The following is a 14565-nucleotide window of genomic DNA, read 5'->3' as shown; positions in this document are numbered from 1 at the left end:
CAATGCTATGCTAAGATTCAATAGTCAGCAGAATGCACCTGATAAACCAGAGTAATTTAAAATACAGGATTCAATAATAAGTAGGCAGGCAAGGCTGTTACCAGAAAGAAGAAGATCTACATTTTCAGCAGAACTGATCAATAAGCGACCTTCCTTTGTCCAATGCCATCTGGAAAGAATTGCAGATTTCATGTTGCAGGGTCAAGATGTCTGGTGGCATTTTGAAAATGGAGCTTTGGTCTTTTTTGATGGCCCAAATGATCCCTCCTCAAGACCTGAGGGGCCTCCACTTCACCATTTTAGATCATCTGGCTTGAAAGAAGAAGGCAAAATTTTGAAAAATGCTTGGGCTAAGGTAGTGGATAAATTTGAAAGTGGGTATTTACTGCTACCTTTAAAAAAACTGAAGGTGTTTGATGATGATGGAAATTCAAGATATGTGTCTTGTTGTGAAAAAAACACATTGAAAGGTACTTTCATCATGTTCATAATATGTACTTTGAATACTTTAAATAAAATGAGTATTTGTTTTAATCTTCTTAAAGTATATATTTGTGCACCATAACCAGCATAATTCTTTTTTAATCTATAAATTTCTCTTTTACAGAAGACGATGCGTCGGATATCACCATCAGTTACCAGCCTCACATACCAGATTATGAAGGTAAAATTATGGTTCAAAAGATGTATTTCAATATGTTTATTATTACATTTGATCAAATATATAAAAAATAACTGTCATAAAATGTGAAAATCATTATTATGAAAAGGAGATGACCCATTCAAGCTACATGTTTATCAAATAACTAATGATCAACAGGTGTGAGATTTTCTCCAATAATATGGGTGTATTTAAATTTCCTGCATTAATTACAATCAGTCTTTTTTTTAATATTAAAGCAAGAGAAAATTTGGATCATTATTGAGAAAAGCACTGACCTTTTTTGCAGCTACTAAAATTATCAAGGAAAATGACCGAGCGAAGGATCAAATTAGGGACTCAAGTCTTCTGCCAGTCAATGATTGTAGGGATTCAAATGATGAGGTCAGCAATGTCATGGAGGAAGGGTGTACACTTCTGAAAGTGAAACCCTCTCATCATTCTGGTAAGCTTAACCTAAAAATTGCAGAAAAATGAAACACACCATATGCTTCTTTGAAAACAAATAAAGTTAAGATTTTTTGTTATAATCAAATAATTTATAATTAATGTAATAAAAAGCTTTGTTTTCATTTTAAAGTTGTAAATGAACTACCTTCATTGTGTTAATTTTTTTCATTTTTTTCTTCTACATCTTTAAAGTGTATACTATCCACAGTTAATATAAAATATATATGATCTATTCTAAGTTATTGGAATTTTATGTAATGTCATAGATGCCAACCCCCTAAAAACCGGACCAGGACGGAAAAGTAATGATCTGTTTTGTATGTGCACCCTTAGTGGCTTGGATCATAAGGCTATTTTCATAAAGGCAACATATATAAAAGGGGAAGGGGGCAGGTTGATAAGAGGGTACCCTAGTAACACTTTGAAACGGGGAATAATAACAAACTACTAAAATATTTGTGTTGAATCCTCAGAATAATTCCTACTGCACATGTATCACGATAGGGGCTGGAAAATTTATACAGTATGTAAAAGGAGGCAAGGAATAAGGAAATGTGATATAATTGCAAATGACACAATTATTCTTGGTAGATTGACTAGAATGTAATTTCCCATTAACATAAGCATGATAAGAATAAGGTAATGTGATAGGATTGCAAATGACACAATTATTGTTCACAATACATGTATAGTCATAAAATCAGAATATAATATAATTGTTGATTATTGTTTGGGAGGGCCTTTAACAATGAGCAAAACCTACACCAGGAAGTAAGATTCAAATCAAACCAGTAAATCTTTTGCCTGATTAGTGCTATTTAAAGCAAAATATAAAAAAAATAGGCTGACAGCATCCCATGTAAACAACAAAGTGACAAAACAAATGGTAGTTTTAATGGCTGCTCTTCTATGTGAACATTAATCACAAATTGACCTTTGATAGGAGCATTTACTTAAACCTTGTTGCAACTATATTCAGTTTCAAAGCCTGTCCCTGTAGTTTTAAATAGACCTTGTGGTTAATATGAAAGGATTTATGAAGGGGAACTCTTCGATAGACAGACATGGCTGATACTGTATTCATCTATAGTATAAACTGTTTGAAATTAATATATTTTGTTATTAAGTCCAGGAGACTGCATATCTGTAAATCTGAAGAACAACCTATCAAGAATATAATATTCATGATATTGAGACTTATTGAGAAAACTGAAGTCATTAACTTGTTTGATTTCAATATAGTTTCATACAATTGAAAGTTTGATTCAAATACAATTTTTAAATTTATACATGTATTTTAGGTGTATAATGAGAATGTTAAATTCAAGTTTGGTTTAATTATAAGCATGGTTGGAATCTTTTTCCTAAATTCCTTTTTAAAACAGTGAATACAGCATCAGCCTCAATACCTGTACTTAAGTCACTGCCACGAGTACAACCAGAGATTTATATACCAAGCTTCCAATAACACCAGGATGATACCGCTGTCAGGATATGACAATGATTTACTCAATAATCCCAGGGGTGCAGAAATTCTCAGTTCAACCAATCCATTCAATCGGACACATATATTCATGCACCAGGACATGTTTTTTTAAAGAAGTTATAAGACAAGATCTGAATTTAAGAGTCCTTCCTTTAACTATCAGATATGACTAGTATCCTATCGGTCAGTGTGGGAGTCCGCGCTATACCAAAAATAGGAGAAGCTAGGTCATAGATAGGGTTCTGAAAGAATTTTGGGTCAGTGTGGGTTTTTCTACGCTATACCCTTATTCAAATTCTTTGCTCAGAAGGAAATTTTGGAAGAGACACAAAGATCATGAAACACCTTATCAACCATGTATCTAGAATTTATACAGAGACCCTTGTACAGACTTGCTAGATGGATGCTGCATTAAACTTTCAGTACCAGACACCCCTGGGATACGACAATATAGTTTACCGAATATGACTTTTCTCTTGATTTGACAATAATTAATGGATATGACTTGACTCAATAATGTCAGAAAAGTGTTTTAACTTCCCATCTAGGATTTCATAAACATTCTACTAAAATTTGATGTTTATAATCATTAAATAAAGTTTAAAATGTTAATGTTTTGTACACAGTTCTTGTGTGCATTAAAAATTTCTCCTTTTGAAGAGTTAAGTTTAATAAATAAATAACGAGCAATAAAATAATTCAAAGGACCAGGTATTACAAAAAAGGCCAATAATAAAATCAGAATGACTGGCAATATAGCAATAATTTATAAATGATTTTTTTTAATTAAATTGAAAATCATTTAGTTTATTTGTTTGCCTGAAGGTGCAATAAAAACAGTGGTTTCAAAAAAAGAAGTAATAAAAACAGTGGTTTCAGAGAAGATGTGAAAAGCATTTAAGGGTTTACTTGCTGTGTACAAATTCTCAATGCTACATTTCATGCATTTTGTCTTGCAATAGTATCAGTCCAAGTCAAGCACCTTTAGGAACTTCAGATATTAAATCAAACTGATTTTTTTCTCTCCTTATTATAAAAAGTTTTATAAATAGAGTAAATGATAAACATGAGAGTAAGTCATATTCTTTCTTAAAAATTTAAATATAGGTCAATGTTTAAAAAATATCAATAATATGTCTGCATGTAACCATATTCTTCAAATGATGGCAAGCAGATTAACTGCATTTAATTTGTTTAAAAAAAAAGTAAAAATAACAAGTACATTTAGTAATTAAAATCAGTATTGTTTCTTCAGACTACAATAATAAAGGTTGGCTTCAAACGTGGGAAAGTTATGTAATCATTTTGTTATAACAATTACAATTAATACATATATATGTAAGAACATTTAACTAATTTTTACGCAGCATTTTGATAAAAGTTTAAGTATAAAAAAAAATTCTCTTGGACTGAATTTTGCAATGTGGTGGTGGGTGGGGAATGCAGCCAAGATATTTAAAATCTTGCCAGTCACAAGCCTGGAAGGAAGGTAGCTTCAACGGATATGGAAGTAACCTTCTGAATGCAGAGTGAACCACCATAAGAAGTTGAGGTTTATTTTTCAGATAATATAATAAATTTGTAAATAAAAAGAAGATTTTGTCTATCATCTTCATTATAGTTTACTTTAATATATTAATTTGCTTAAAAAATAAACTGAAACATATCTAACATATTTATTTATGATTCGATCTGTGATTCTTGAATATAATTTGAAACATGCTACTTTTAATGTAAAATTACACATGGTTTTCATTTTTAGCCATGGCATTGTCAGTTTATTTTAGATTTACGAGTTTGATTGTCCCTATGGTATCTTTGTCACTCTTTTCAAACGCAGGTGATCAATGGCTTCATAAAGGTTATCATGGTTATAAAATATTAATCCCTGTGGAAACAAAAATATTCCAGATATTAAAAAAAAAAGAACTGTGTACAATAAAAATGTTGATTCAATTTTGTATGTGTTGGAAGTCAATTTCAAACATTTCATTGCTCAACCTAATAAAAAATGTTCAATAAAATACAAATCCTTCTTAGGCTAGTACGCAAGCTTTAAACAAACTACAAATGCAAGAAAACACAAAAAAGAGATGAATCCACAGCATATTATAATTTTGGAATTCTTTTGAACTTTCACTTCATGAAAACTCTCAGGCCTAAAATTTCAGATGTCCAATGCATGTTTGTACAGAAACAATCTCTACTTCTCATGCTTGTAATATGAAAAGATTTAAAAAAAAAATTCAGGAGATTTTGTATAATTGTCAATTAGAAAAACTATCCAAAAGAATCCAAATGACATTTAATCAATTCTAGGTAAATATACAACCTTCAACAATGAGCTGAAACCATACTATGTAGTAAGAGGGCTCATATTATCGAAAAGTCAAATCAAAACTTTACTCATCAGGATAAAATTGTAATTAGTGATATTTGTATAATATATACATATAAAATCCGAAGATGTGGCATGCCAATTATCAGGAAAAAAAATTCAGAGAGAAGTTCACAGTTTAACTATATCATGTATATGTCACAGTGTGGCCTTCAACATTGAGAAAAAACCCATAAGGGAGGAATAGGACCTTTATTGGGACTCCAGGATCAGATGTTTTTAAGCTCCAGATTTACCCCTCTCGGATCCAGGAATCCTTTTATCGAATTTCAAGATCCCAGATTTTAGGGATCATGACCCCTCCTATACCTCCTCACCAATGGCCATATCGCATATAATGTAAATAAGAAAATGTGGTATGATTGCCCATGAGACAACTGTCCTCAAGAGACCAAAATGACACAGAAATTAACTATAGGTTACCTTACAGCTTTTAACAATGGGCAAAGCCCATACCGCATAGTCAGCTTTAAAAGGCACCCAATGACAATGTTAAACAATTCAAACAGGAAAACTAATCATGCTAATGGCCTTACTGATATAAAAAAAATGAATGAAAAACAAATATGTAACCACATAGACAAACGACAAACCACTGAATTACCATGATTACAGGCTCCATACTTGCAACAGACACATACATAAGCTACATCTGTGAAAGGCAGGAAACATGTGAAATGGCATAAAAAATGTAAAGCAATTTAATTAAAAAAAATTATATAAAATGACCATACAACATAGATTTAGGAGATAAAAATCCAACAAAATATTCAACGGACATCTAGAGGGAGATTTTGCTACATTTTTACTGCAAACTGATGCCAGACAAAAACGCCAGATTAATTATCAAAATAATGAATTTTAGATAGAGCATGCAGTATACAGGTCATAATATTATGTACATATGAACGAGTTAGCAGTTGGGAGTCCTTAAAACAAGGAAAGGGAGGCTTGTTTATAAGGACCTTTTCTGGGAAGTCAGAATTTACCCTTTTGAGGTCTAAGTGATTCCCTATATAATCAACCAATCAAAAAAAAGGGGGAAAACCCTTATGGATTTTATTCACCATCTATTGATCCGTAGGGGGTCAGTAGTTAACTGTATAATGAATTTACTGCACGCTAGATTTTTTCTGCTGCCTTTTAATAAAAATAAACAATGAAACACAACATTAATAGATGATGTCACCATTAAAGTGCCATGAACTCCCTACTATGGTCTCATAGGGGGTCACCATAAGATGGCGTTAAACCAATCACGTCATAATCTACCCGCTGTGCGATAAAAGCATATATTGGAACTTTAATGACCTTATTTTATATTTTTGATAGTTTCCCAATATTTTTACATATTCTAAAGCTGGAATTTGAAAAAAAAGACTTATTCAGTGACTGTTAGGCCCTTGTATGGTAAACTACACAAGTAAATAGAAAGTTGAATTAGCAAGTTTTAAAAACATATAAATAAAATGACGGAAAAAAGGTCTTTTCGTTATCACTGAACTACACTGTAGTAAATACATAATATATATGTTTAGGGGCCAGCTGAAGGAAGCCTCTGGGTGTGGAATTGTCACTGTATTGAAGACCTATTGGTGACCTTCTGCTGTTGTCTGTAATGTTCTATGGTCGGGTTGTTGTTTCTTTGTCACATTCCCCATTTCAATTCTCAATTTTACTTCTAACTAGTAGTCAGAAAGATTTTTGGTGCAAAATATATACCTATTCCATCCGCACATAATACCAATTATAATATGTGTAAAGGAACCAGGTCTTGCAAGGTTATATGTACATGTATTTTAATTAGGGATATATATACATGTATGTAAAATCGATTTTGGATTATCAAAACTTGCAGCAATGTTGACCCCCAACCCCAAACTATTTGATTTAAGTTTTTTATCCCACACCGATCTTTTGATGTCGTCCCTTATTGTCTGGGTGTCCAAGAATATTTTTTCTAGCGGTCATAATTATTTTGACTTAAGACGATATGTTTACCACCACAGTGATATTGTTTGCCTTAAATAAATGGAGAATAAAGGCTTTTTCCTGTGAAGAAAAATCCCAATTTGAAACAAAAATGGCTTAAAATTATTCCCAAAAAGTCAACTTTTTTCACAAACAGTACAGTCTTAGAAGTAAAAGTGCATGAATTCAAACAGAAAATTCTAAAATGCCTAAAATGACTATATGTGCAGATTTGAGGGTCTATTTATGTATCTCACTGACAATAAGGGGTATAATTTGAAATGAAGGTTTACCTCTAGAAAGGGGGTCTGCAAATTTAAGTTCCAGTCAAATTCCTGGTTTATTTTTTATTTCCCAATTGGAAAAAAATGACACATATGTTCCCAATAAAAATGGGTAGAGGTAGTTTTGAAAAAAGCCAACAATATCACTGCACCAGATTGCAATGAGACTTGCCTATCAACCAGTGACCAAATGAAGTAAATATTAGTAACCATTGGTCCTAACAATAAACAAAACCAAAACTTGTACCAAACTATTATACTAAAATAAGGCCTAGTCCAAGTAATTATGACGTCTGGCAAGGCTATTTTAATTTTTATCCTGGGACGCTAGGAAGGTGTCCCAGAAAAAAATTAAAATAGCCTTGCCAGACTTCATAATTATTAAAACTAAATGAAATACCCAGTAAACACACGACGTACTCCCAACGTCGGTTAATGGTCGTCTGAACGTCATGTCTTGATTGTACGTCGTACCAACGTTGTGGGAACGTAAAAACCCAACGTTGGATGCGAACGTACAGACGACGTTATAAAATTACGTCGGATTTACGTAAATTTAGTACCTTGTCAGGACGTAACATTTTATTACGTTGTGACAACGTGCTTATAAATAACTGTCATAATCCGACGTAACATTTTGTTACGTTCTGTCAACATTATAATAACGTAGTGAACAGACCCTGTAAATACCAGCTGACACATTAAAATCTGGTTTTATGGGAGAATTTTGTGGTTATGAGTCTACTAGATACATCATTCACCTTCATTGAAATGTGCTAACGATTTTTTCGATTTTCAAAATATCCCCCCTTTTTCCCCGCACAGACATAATTAAAATTATTTGCACCAAAATATCCAAGAAAATATTACAAATTCAAATTCAATGTTCTCATGTAAATATTTTAATTGAATATTTATTGTTTAATATACCATTATCAAGTTTTGTCATTTATTATTTTTAATATTTATGATAGTGTACTTTCAGCAGTCCTCGGGTTTTACCGCCACATACTAGGATAACTCTGAGCATGCGCACTTTTACCGCTTGAATTTTGAAAACAGTGATAAAAGTTGCAGTGAAATATTTATCTCGATTCAGATTCTAGAACAAAGAAAAAGGTAAAATATAAATTGCACATTACTTCAAAAAGGTTTTCCATGATAACAACAAGTTTAATTCAAGAAAATATAACATATGTTGCCGTGTTGGGCGCCTCGTTCAAATCTGTTGACTCATTGACTGGTTACCGAGTTGAAATATGATACTTCTTCTTTTAATGTCAATATATTATTGCATTGGTACATTGTACAGGATATTTAAGCCAGCATATGTGTTATATGAATCCATTTTTCCAACTTCTCCATTAACTTGTGTTGTTTTTTAAGATAAATTAAGCAATTGACTATAGAAAGTAAAAAAGAGGGAGGGCAATTGTTTTCTCTCCATGACACCTCCTATAATCTTTATATATTTAAAAGCTGTAAGTGTTGTTTGAACTTATTTTTAAATATTGTTGGAATCATAGAAGTCTGATCAATATCACAAATGCGAAGCTACATTTTTTTTTAGAAATCTCTGTAGTACTGTACATAACAAACTCACCCCATTACCTGTTTCTAATCTCAGCACATTACAAACTTGCCACATTTAATACAATCTCGGCACATTACAAACTCGGCATATTACAAACTCGTCCTATTAATGATAATACTACATGTATCACCAGTCGCAAGCGTGAAGACTGTATCACTGGTGGTCGTCCTAGACCTGCATGAAATATTTGCCACTGAACATAACGAAATCAACAATCAATCAATGTTTAACTGGGTCTGACATAGGAATAGACAATTTTACCAATAAAGACTGTCATAGATCGGCGTCACAGATTTTTTTTTTTAAAAGCCTTCCAAGATGTCATAATTATTTAGACTAAGATCCATGTACCAGTTGGGAAAAGTTGGGTAAAATTATCCTTTTGTTAGGGTAAAACCCAGTTTACTGGCCATGGGGTTAAAAAAAAAACAGTATATAGGGAAGTCTTATTTGCTTTTCAATTTATGGTATGGAATGCATGTACATTTTTCACTTACCTGGTTCTCCCAAAGATTTGTTGGACTGACACACATGTAGTACATTGTATGTACACAGACTGATCAATATAGAAGATAATTGATTGTATTTATGATTTTTTTCCAGAATCTTGTATAAAATCCACAGATCCAATGTGTGAACATGTGTCTGAGGTTGTGGAATGCATTGCAGTTACAATACTTACAATGTAAGCATTTATAGATAATAATAAGATTGCATTCATTGGCATATATGATATACACAACAGCCTGGGTGGATTTTGTTTTTTCCACCGTCCCACCGTGAACAGCCCACCTGTGCCCACTCCAGCTATAATTTTTTTTTTGTAAGAAGTATTGATTATAATTGCTTATCTGATTTTTTCAATTGATTGTAAGTTTGCAAGTCTTTTGATTTAACAAGCTAGAAATTTTACCCACCCGGTGCCCACTCCCACTGTGGACGGGTAGACAAAGCAAAATCCACCTGGGCTGTAGTGTAAGGTCTTGCTGTTATGATGTGAATAATAAATTTATTAACATGTCAGATTAAGGTAAAATCAAAAGAATATCTTAAATTAATTGATGAATGACAATTTTGAGAAACCATACTTCCTTTTAATACGTCTGTTTTAATACGGGGGTGGTTGTTTTTGAAATACCAAGATGCAAACTAAAGGGAGTGTTGTTCTTAATATATATTTTTTATTCTGTCTGTGCTGGGGGTTAAAAAAAAGGTTGTCCCTGGGGGTGGAAACAGTTTGATATGGAACAACCATTATTTCATTAACATATTTTCTTTTAAACAAGGACAAAGGTTAACTAAAAGTTATAAATTATCATATTCTGTTGAAATTTTGTTCGAATTTCTAACATACATTAATATCAAAATATGTATATAAAATTGGCAATGATACAAACATCTCAGTAACAACATGATTATGAATCTGCAAGATTTATTATACCACCAACTGCGCATAAAAAAATATTGATTATGTTTAAACAAGGATATTTTTTAAGAACTGCTGTTATTCCAACATGTAAGTTGGGATAAAAAAAAACTTTTTTATAATTTATGATTTTTTTTTCAGAGACCGGAAACCAACACAAGACCAGCTGATGAGAGGGCAGAAACCAAAACTTTGAATGCCATGTATACAACCAACACAAGACTAGAATTTGGAATAAAATTTCAAAAATCAGAAACATACTATTATTTTATTATTGGTTCATGTACATAAGAAAAAAGAAGTCTTAACTTTTGGATAGGTCATTCTCTGGTTGGTCAATGGAAAAAAGCAATAACTAGTTTGATTGAATTTCAGTTATTTTCTTCATTTTGGGATATTTTTAGAAGTGTGTTTAAGTTGGTCTTGTGGTCTAGTGGGATGGCTGCTGTGCAGGCAATTTGGTGTCACGATATCATAGTAGCATGAGTTTGAATCTCGGCGAGGGAAGAACAAACCATTTGTGAAAGCAAATTTACAGACCTAACATTGTAAGGTTGATGTTTAGACGAGTTTTAAAAGTTGTGTAGAAATATATATTTGTAAACTAAAGACTTTGGGGACTTTCCCAAACATTTTTCGTAGCCTGTTCTTGTGTACGGAATCCAGCTGAATGATTCTACAGTAAATATTAAGGTATATGTGGTAGTTTTTTGTACTTCTGAATAATTCATTAAAAAATGTTTCTATTGTCAAAATGAAATCTACATTCTAGAATTTCCACCATCATATAGTGAAATTATTAGTCAAGGACACTGACACCCTAAACATTTAGAAGTTGCAGCATGTACCAAAGTGTCATGTTGAAGGCTGTACATTTACCATAATTGCTAACATATTTAATATTTGATTTTAGGAAAGAGGGTTGTCTCATTGGCCATCATACAAAATATCGCCTTTTGAATAGTATTATGTGTTAAATTTTTGAAGGAAAGTTGCTTTTGTTAAATGGAAATGTGTAAATCTTGTACTTCAGTATTGCAACAAATAAAACTAAGACTCTAACCTTAAAACTGTGTGAATCATGAATTGGACAAAATACATTTGATATTTAAACCTGACTAAAAGGTAATAAAAAACACTTTTGTGACTATATTTCGAAACTGCTGGCAGTTTGGAAGTAAAGCATTTATCAACATTGTTGTCGTTTGTTTATGTAATTTAAAGGTGTTTCTTGTTTTTATATATATATATATATTATATCATCATTATATATAGATTAGACTGTTGGTTTTCCTGTTTGAATGGTTTTACACAAAATATTTTGGAGCCCTTTATATCTTGTTGTTTGGTGCGAGTCAAGACTCCGTGTTGAAGGCCGTACCTTGACCGTTAATGGTTTACTTTTATAAATTGTGATTTGGATGGAGAGTTGTCTTATTGGCACTCATACCACATCTTCCTATATCTATTGTGTCCATCTTTCCTACATTTAAAATTTTACAACTAAAAAAACAGGTGAAAAGAAGAAAATATAGACCCTGTTTACTTCTTCAATGAAATTTTATTGCTCTTATCAATCAAATGAGGACAAGGGTCATTTACAGTTGAGTTGCAACGTTGTCACAACGTCCTATGAAGGTCATGAATTACGTCACAAATTACGTTGTGCCAACGTTGTGTGGATGGTTGTCAGCACGTGCCTTGGAGTTCACAAAATTACGTTGTACCGACGTAATTTCACTACGTTGTCACAACGATAGTATTACGTTGTCACGACGTAATGCCAACGTTGGATTGTTTACTGGGTAAGGCCTATTCCAAATAATTAGGACGTCTGCCAAGGCTATTTAAATGTTTTCGTCTGCCAAGGCTATTTAAATTTCTTCGGCGTCCCCAAGGACTTATATATAAAAAAAAAGTAGCCTTGCCAGACATCATAATTATTTGGACTAAATAAGGCCCAGACAAAACAAAACAGAAACAAATTCCAACAAAACACTGACAGCCTAATTTATCAACACGACTACAAAAGAACAAATATAATATTCGCATACTGACTTCAGATGCACATACAGAATAAGGTAGGGTTTTGTCTAGGCATGGTTAAATATGTTAAAAGAAAATGAGGGGGGGGGGGGGGGCTAAATCCTCCTTCATTATCATATCAATTAATTAAATAAGTTATGACTTTTGCAAGGTTAATTTTATTCTTATCTATGATATCTTGATAGGCTGGTTTTTTTGTTTGTTACTAGGTATTAACATTATAAATTGATCACCAGAAATGATTATCTGGACTAGGAGCAGGTGCTCACAACAAATAAACAACAATTTTCACGAAGCAACCCTGTGACAGTGCCGCAGCTATCGGGAATGCAAGTGGTAAAAGTGGTAGCATACGTACTAATTCATTTCATCCGCTCCTCTATCAATATTTATAAATGAAAGTCAATTATGCCTGTTTTAATTTCCCCCATCTGAACACGTGTAGCATGTTTGCCAAAGCTAAACTCGTTTTTTTCTAACTCTCCACCTTTTTTCATCTACTAAAATGGATGAATTACAAAGTAAACAACTTACATTCATTAATGCTTACATATTTTTTAGCTGTCACTTACTTTTGTCGGTATATTTCCACTCATTAGAGAAAATAATTGCTCCGGCAAGGTGCTTCCATTCTGCAAACTTCCAAGCATCTAATGACGGCGATTTGGGGACGATCGGCTTCTCATTGGTTGCTACTCGGAAGTAGGCGGGGTGTAATCCCGGCAATAAAAACATCTATTGCAACCATTTATTATATATTTTCAACAAAAAAATGCCGTAATCTTGTTTTAATAATCAAATGACATCATATCAGTATCCCTTTTTTATCCGCATGCCTGCATGCAGTTTGTATTTAACAATTTTATCGATGGACGCTGCTTACGGAATCCGCCATTGATGAATATATAATGAGGTAATTGCGGAGTTACCTTCCCCTGACAAAATTCCGCGAAATTCGGCGAAATTGTCTTAACATCACTGCGAACTGTGTGTCTGTTCGTAAGCATAGGTATCCGAAATGGTCTTATCGCACGATAACCAGTACCGATGAGTCAATCTCGAACAGTTCTTGTTAAAAGGCTCCTGTCTTCCCACCACTCTCTCTTTAGGATTGTATTGTATGCAATGGGTTTCCTTCTGACCAACCTTCATGGTGCCTACTTTTGCCTAGCAAATGGTATAGGGGGTCTTCTTTATCTCGGAAGGTCTTTAACAACGTTAATTGCCTGCTTTTTTCTCTCAAAACGACTTATAGTGGAATGGTGATGACCAACAATGCATGCAGTTGTTACAGCGACATCCCTGCTTCGTTCATGCTTATAATATGCCATCTTGCTGCAGCTAGGAGTTGTCGAGGACCCATTACAAGGTGTCAATTACATAACTTCAAAAAGTTGGTTATTTAAAGTGTTGAAAACAATAAGGATTAAAACACCTGTTTTGCTGTTTACGGGTACAGCAGCTGCATGTGCAGATAAGAACTTATCGAGTCGATATGTATTGATTAAACTCAGATGATACTTAAATAATGTTTAACTTATTCCATTTTACCAAATTATATCACAAAAAAATAAAAAGTGTTTTTTTTAATTTGAATTTAAATTTGGTGTTGCAATACTTTTTTCCGGGTGTATATATTACATGTCCAAGACGGGACTTAATTTTGAAGGAAGGATACTTATATAAGCACTTAGTGAATACAGCTGGTACAGAAATAGATATACCCAAAGACAACAACTATTTATCACTGAGAGTATGATACACACATCAATATATGAAACATTTGGGAACACGTATATGTATAGTGGAAGTTTAGCAGAGGGAATTGATTTACCGGGAAGTGATATTGATATAATGTTGGTTTTTGAAAACGTAGACGTTATACAAAATGTCAGGAACATCAAACTCTCAAAAAAACAGACAACATTGGTAATGTAGGCTGATAATGATCATCCTGGATTTACTTATCTTCACTTAATAGCAGAAGGGGTAAGGGAAGCTTTCGTGTAATCACCAGAATTCTTTGAATGCACTAAAACAGGTTCCTTATATTTGTCAGGTCACAAGTTTCGAAGTTATACCCCGTAGAATGGTAAGAACAATAAGTTATCATTCCACGGCCCAGCTTTAACAGATGACAATCAAACCATAGATTAAGTATATTGTCTACGAAGTAAGTCTTTTCCTCACAATGCATCAGGATCGCGTTATTGGTTGCAATGGCCGCCAAACTCCGTAATTGACCAGAT

At 33.0% G+C, this 14565-nt stretch overlaps 1 long non-coding RNA gene across 1 annotated transcript; it reads left to right on the top strand.

Moving 5' to 3' along the window:
- Window positions 1-9350: 9350 nt before the first annotated feature.
- On the top strand, window positions 9351-10519 carry LOC143049906 (uncharacterized). Its single transcript, XR_012970356.1, has 2 exons — window positions 9351-9529; window positions 10412-10519. It is a non-coding gene; the product is annotated as an uncharacterized LOC143049906 (long non-coding RNA).
- The last annotated feature ends 4046 nt before the right edge of the window (window positions 10520-14565 follow it).

Source organism: Mytilus galloprovincialis, chromosome 10 (assembly GCF_965363235.1).
Source record: "Mytilus galloprovincialis chromosome 10, xbMytGall1.hap1.1, whole genome shotgun sequence".
NCBI classification, from domain to species: domain Eukaryota; kingdom Metazoa; phylum Mollusca; class Bivalvia; order Mytilida; family Mytilidae; genus Mytilus; species Mytilus galloprovincialis.
The sequence above is the reverse complement of the archived record's forward strand: the minus strand, read 5'-3'. Positions and strand labels throughout refer to the sequence as shown.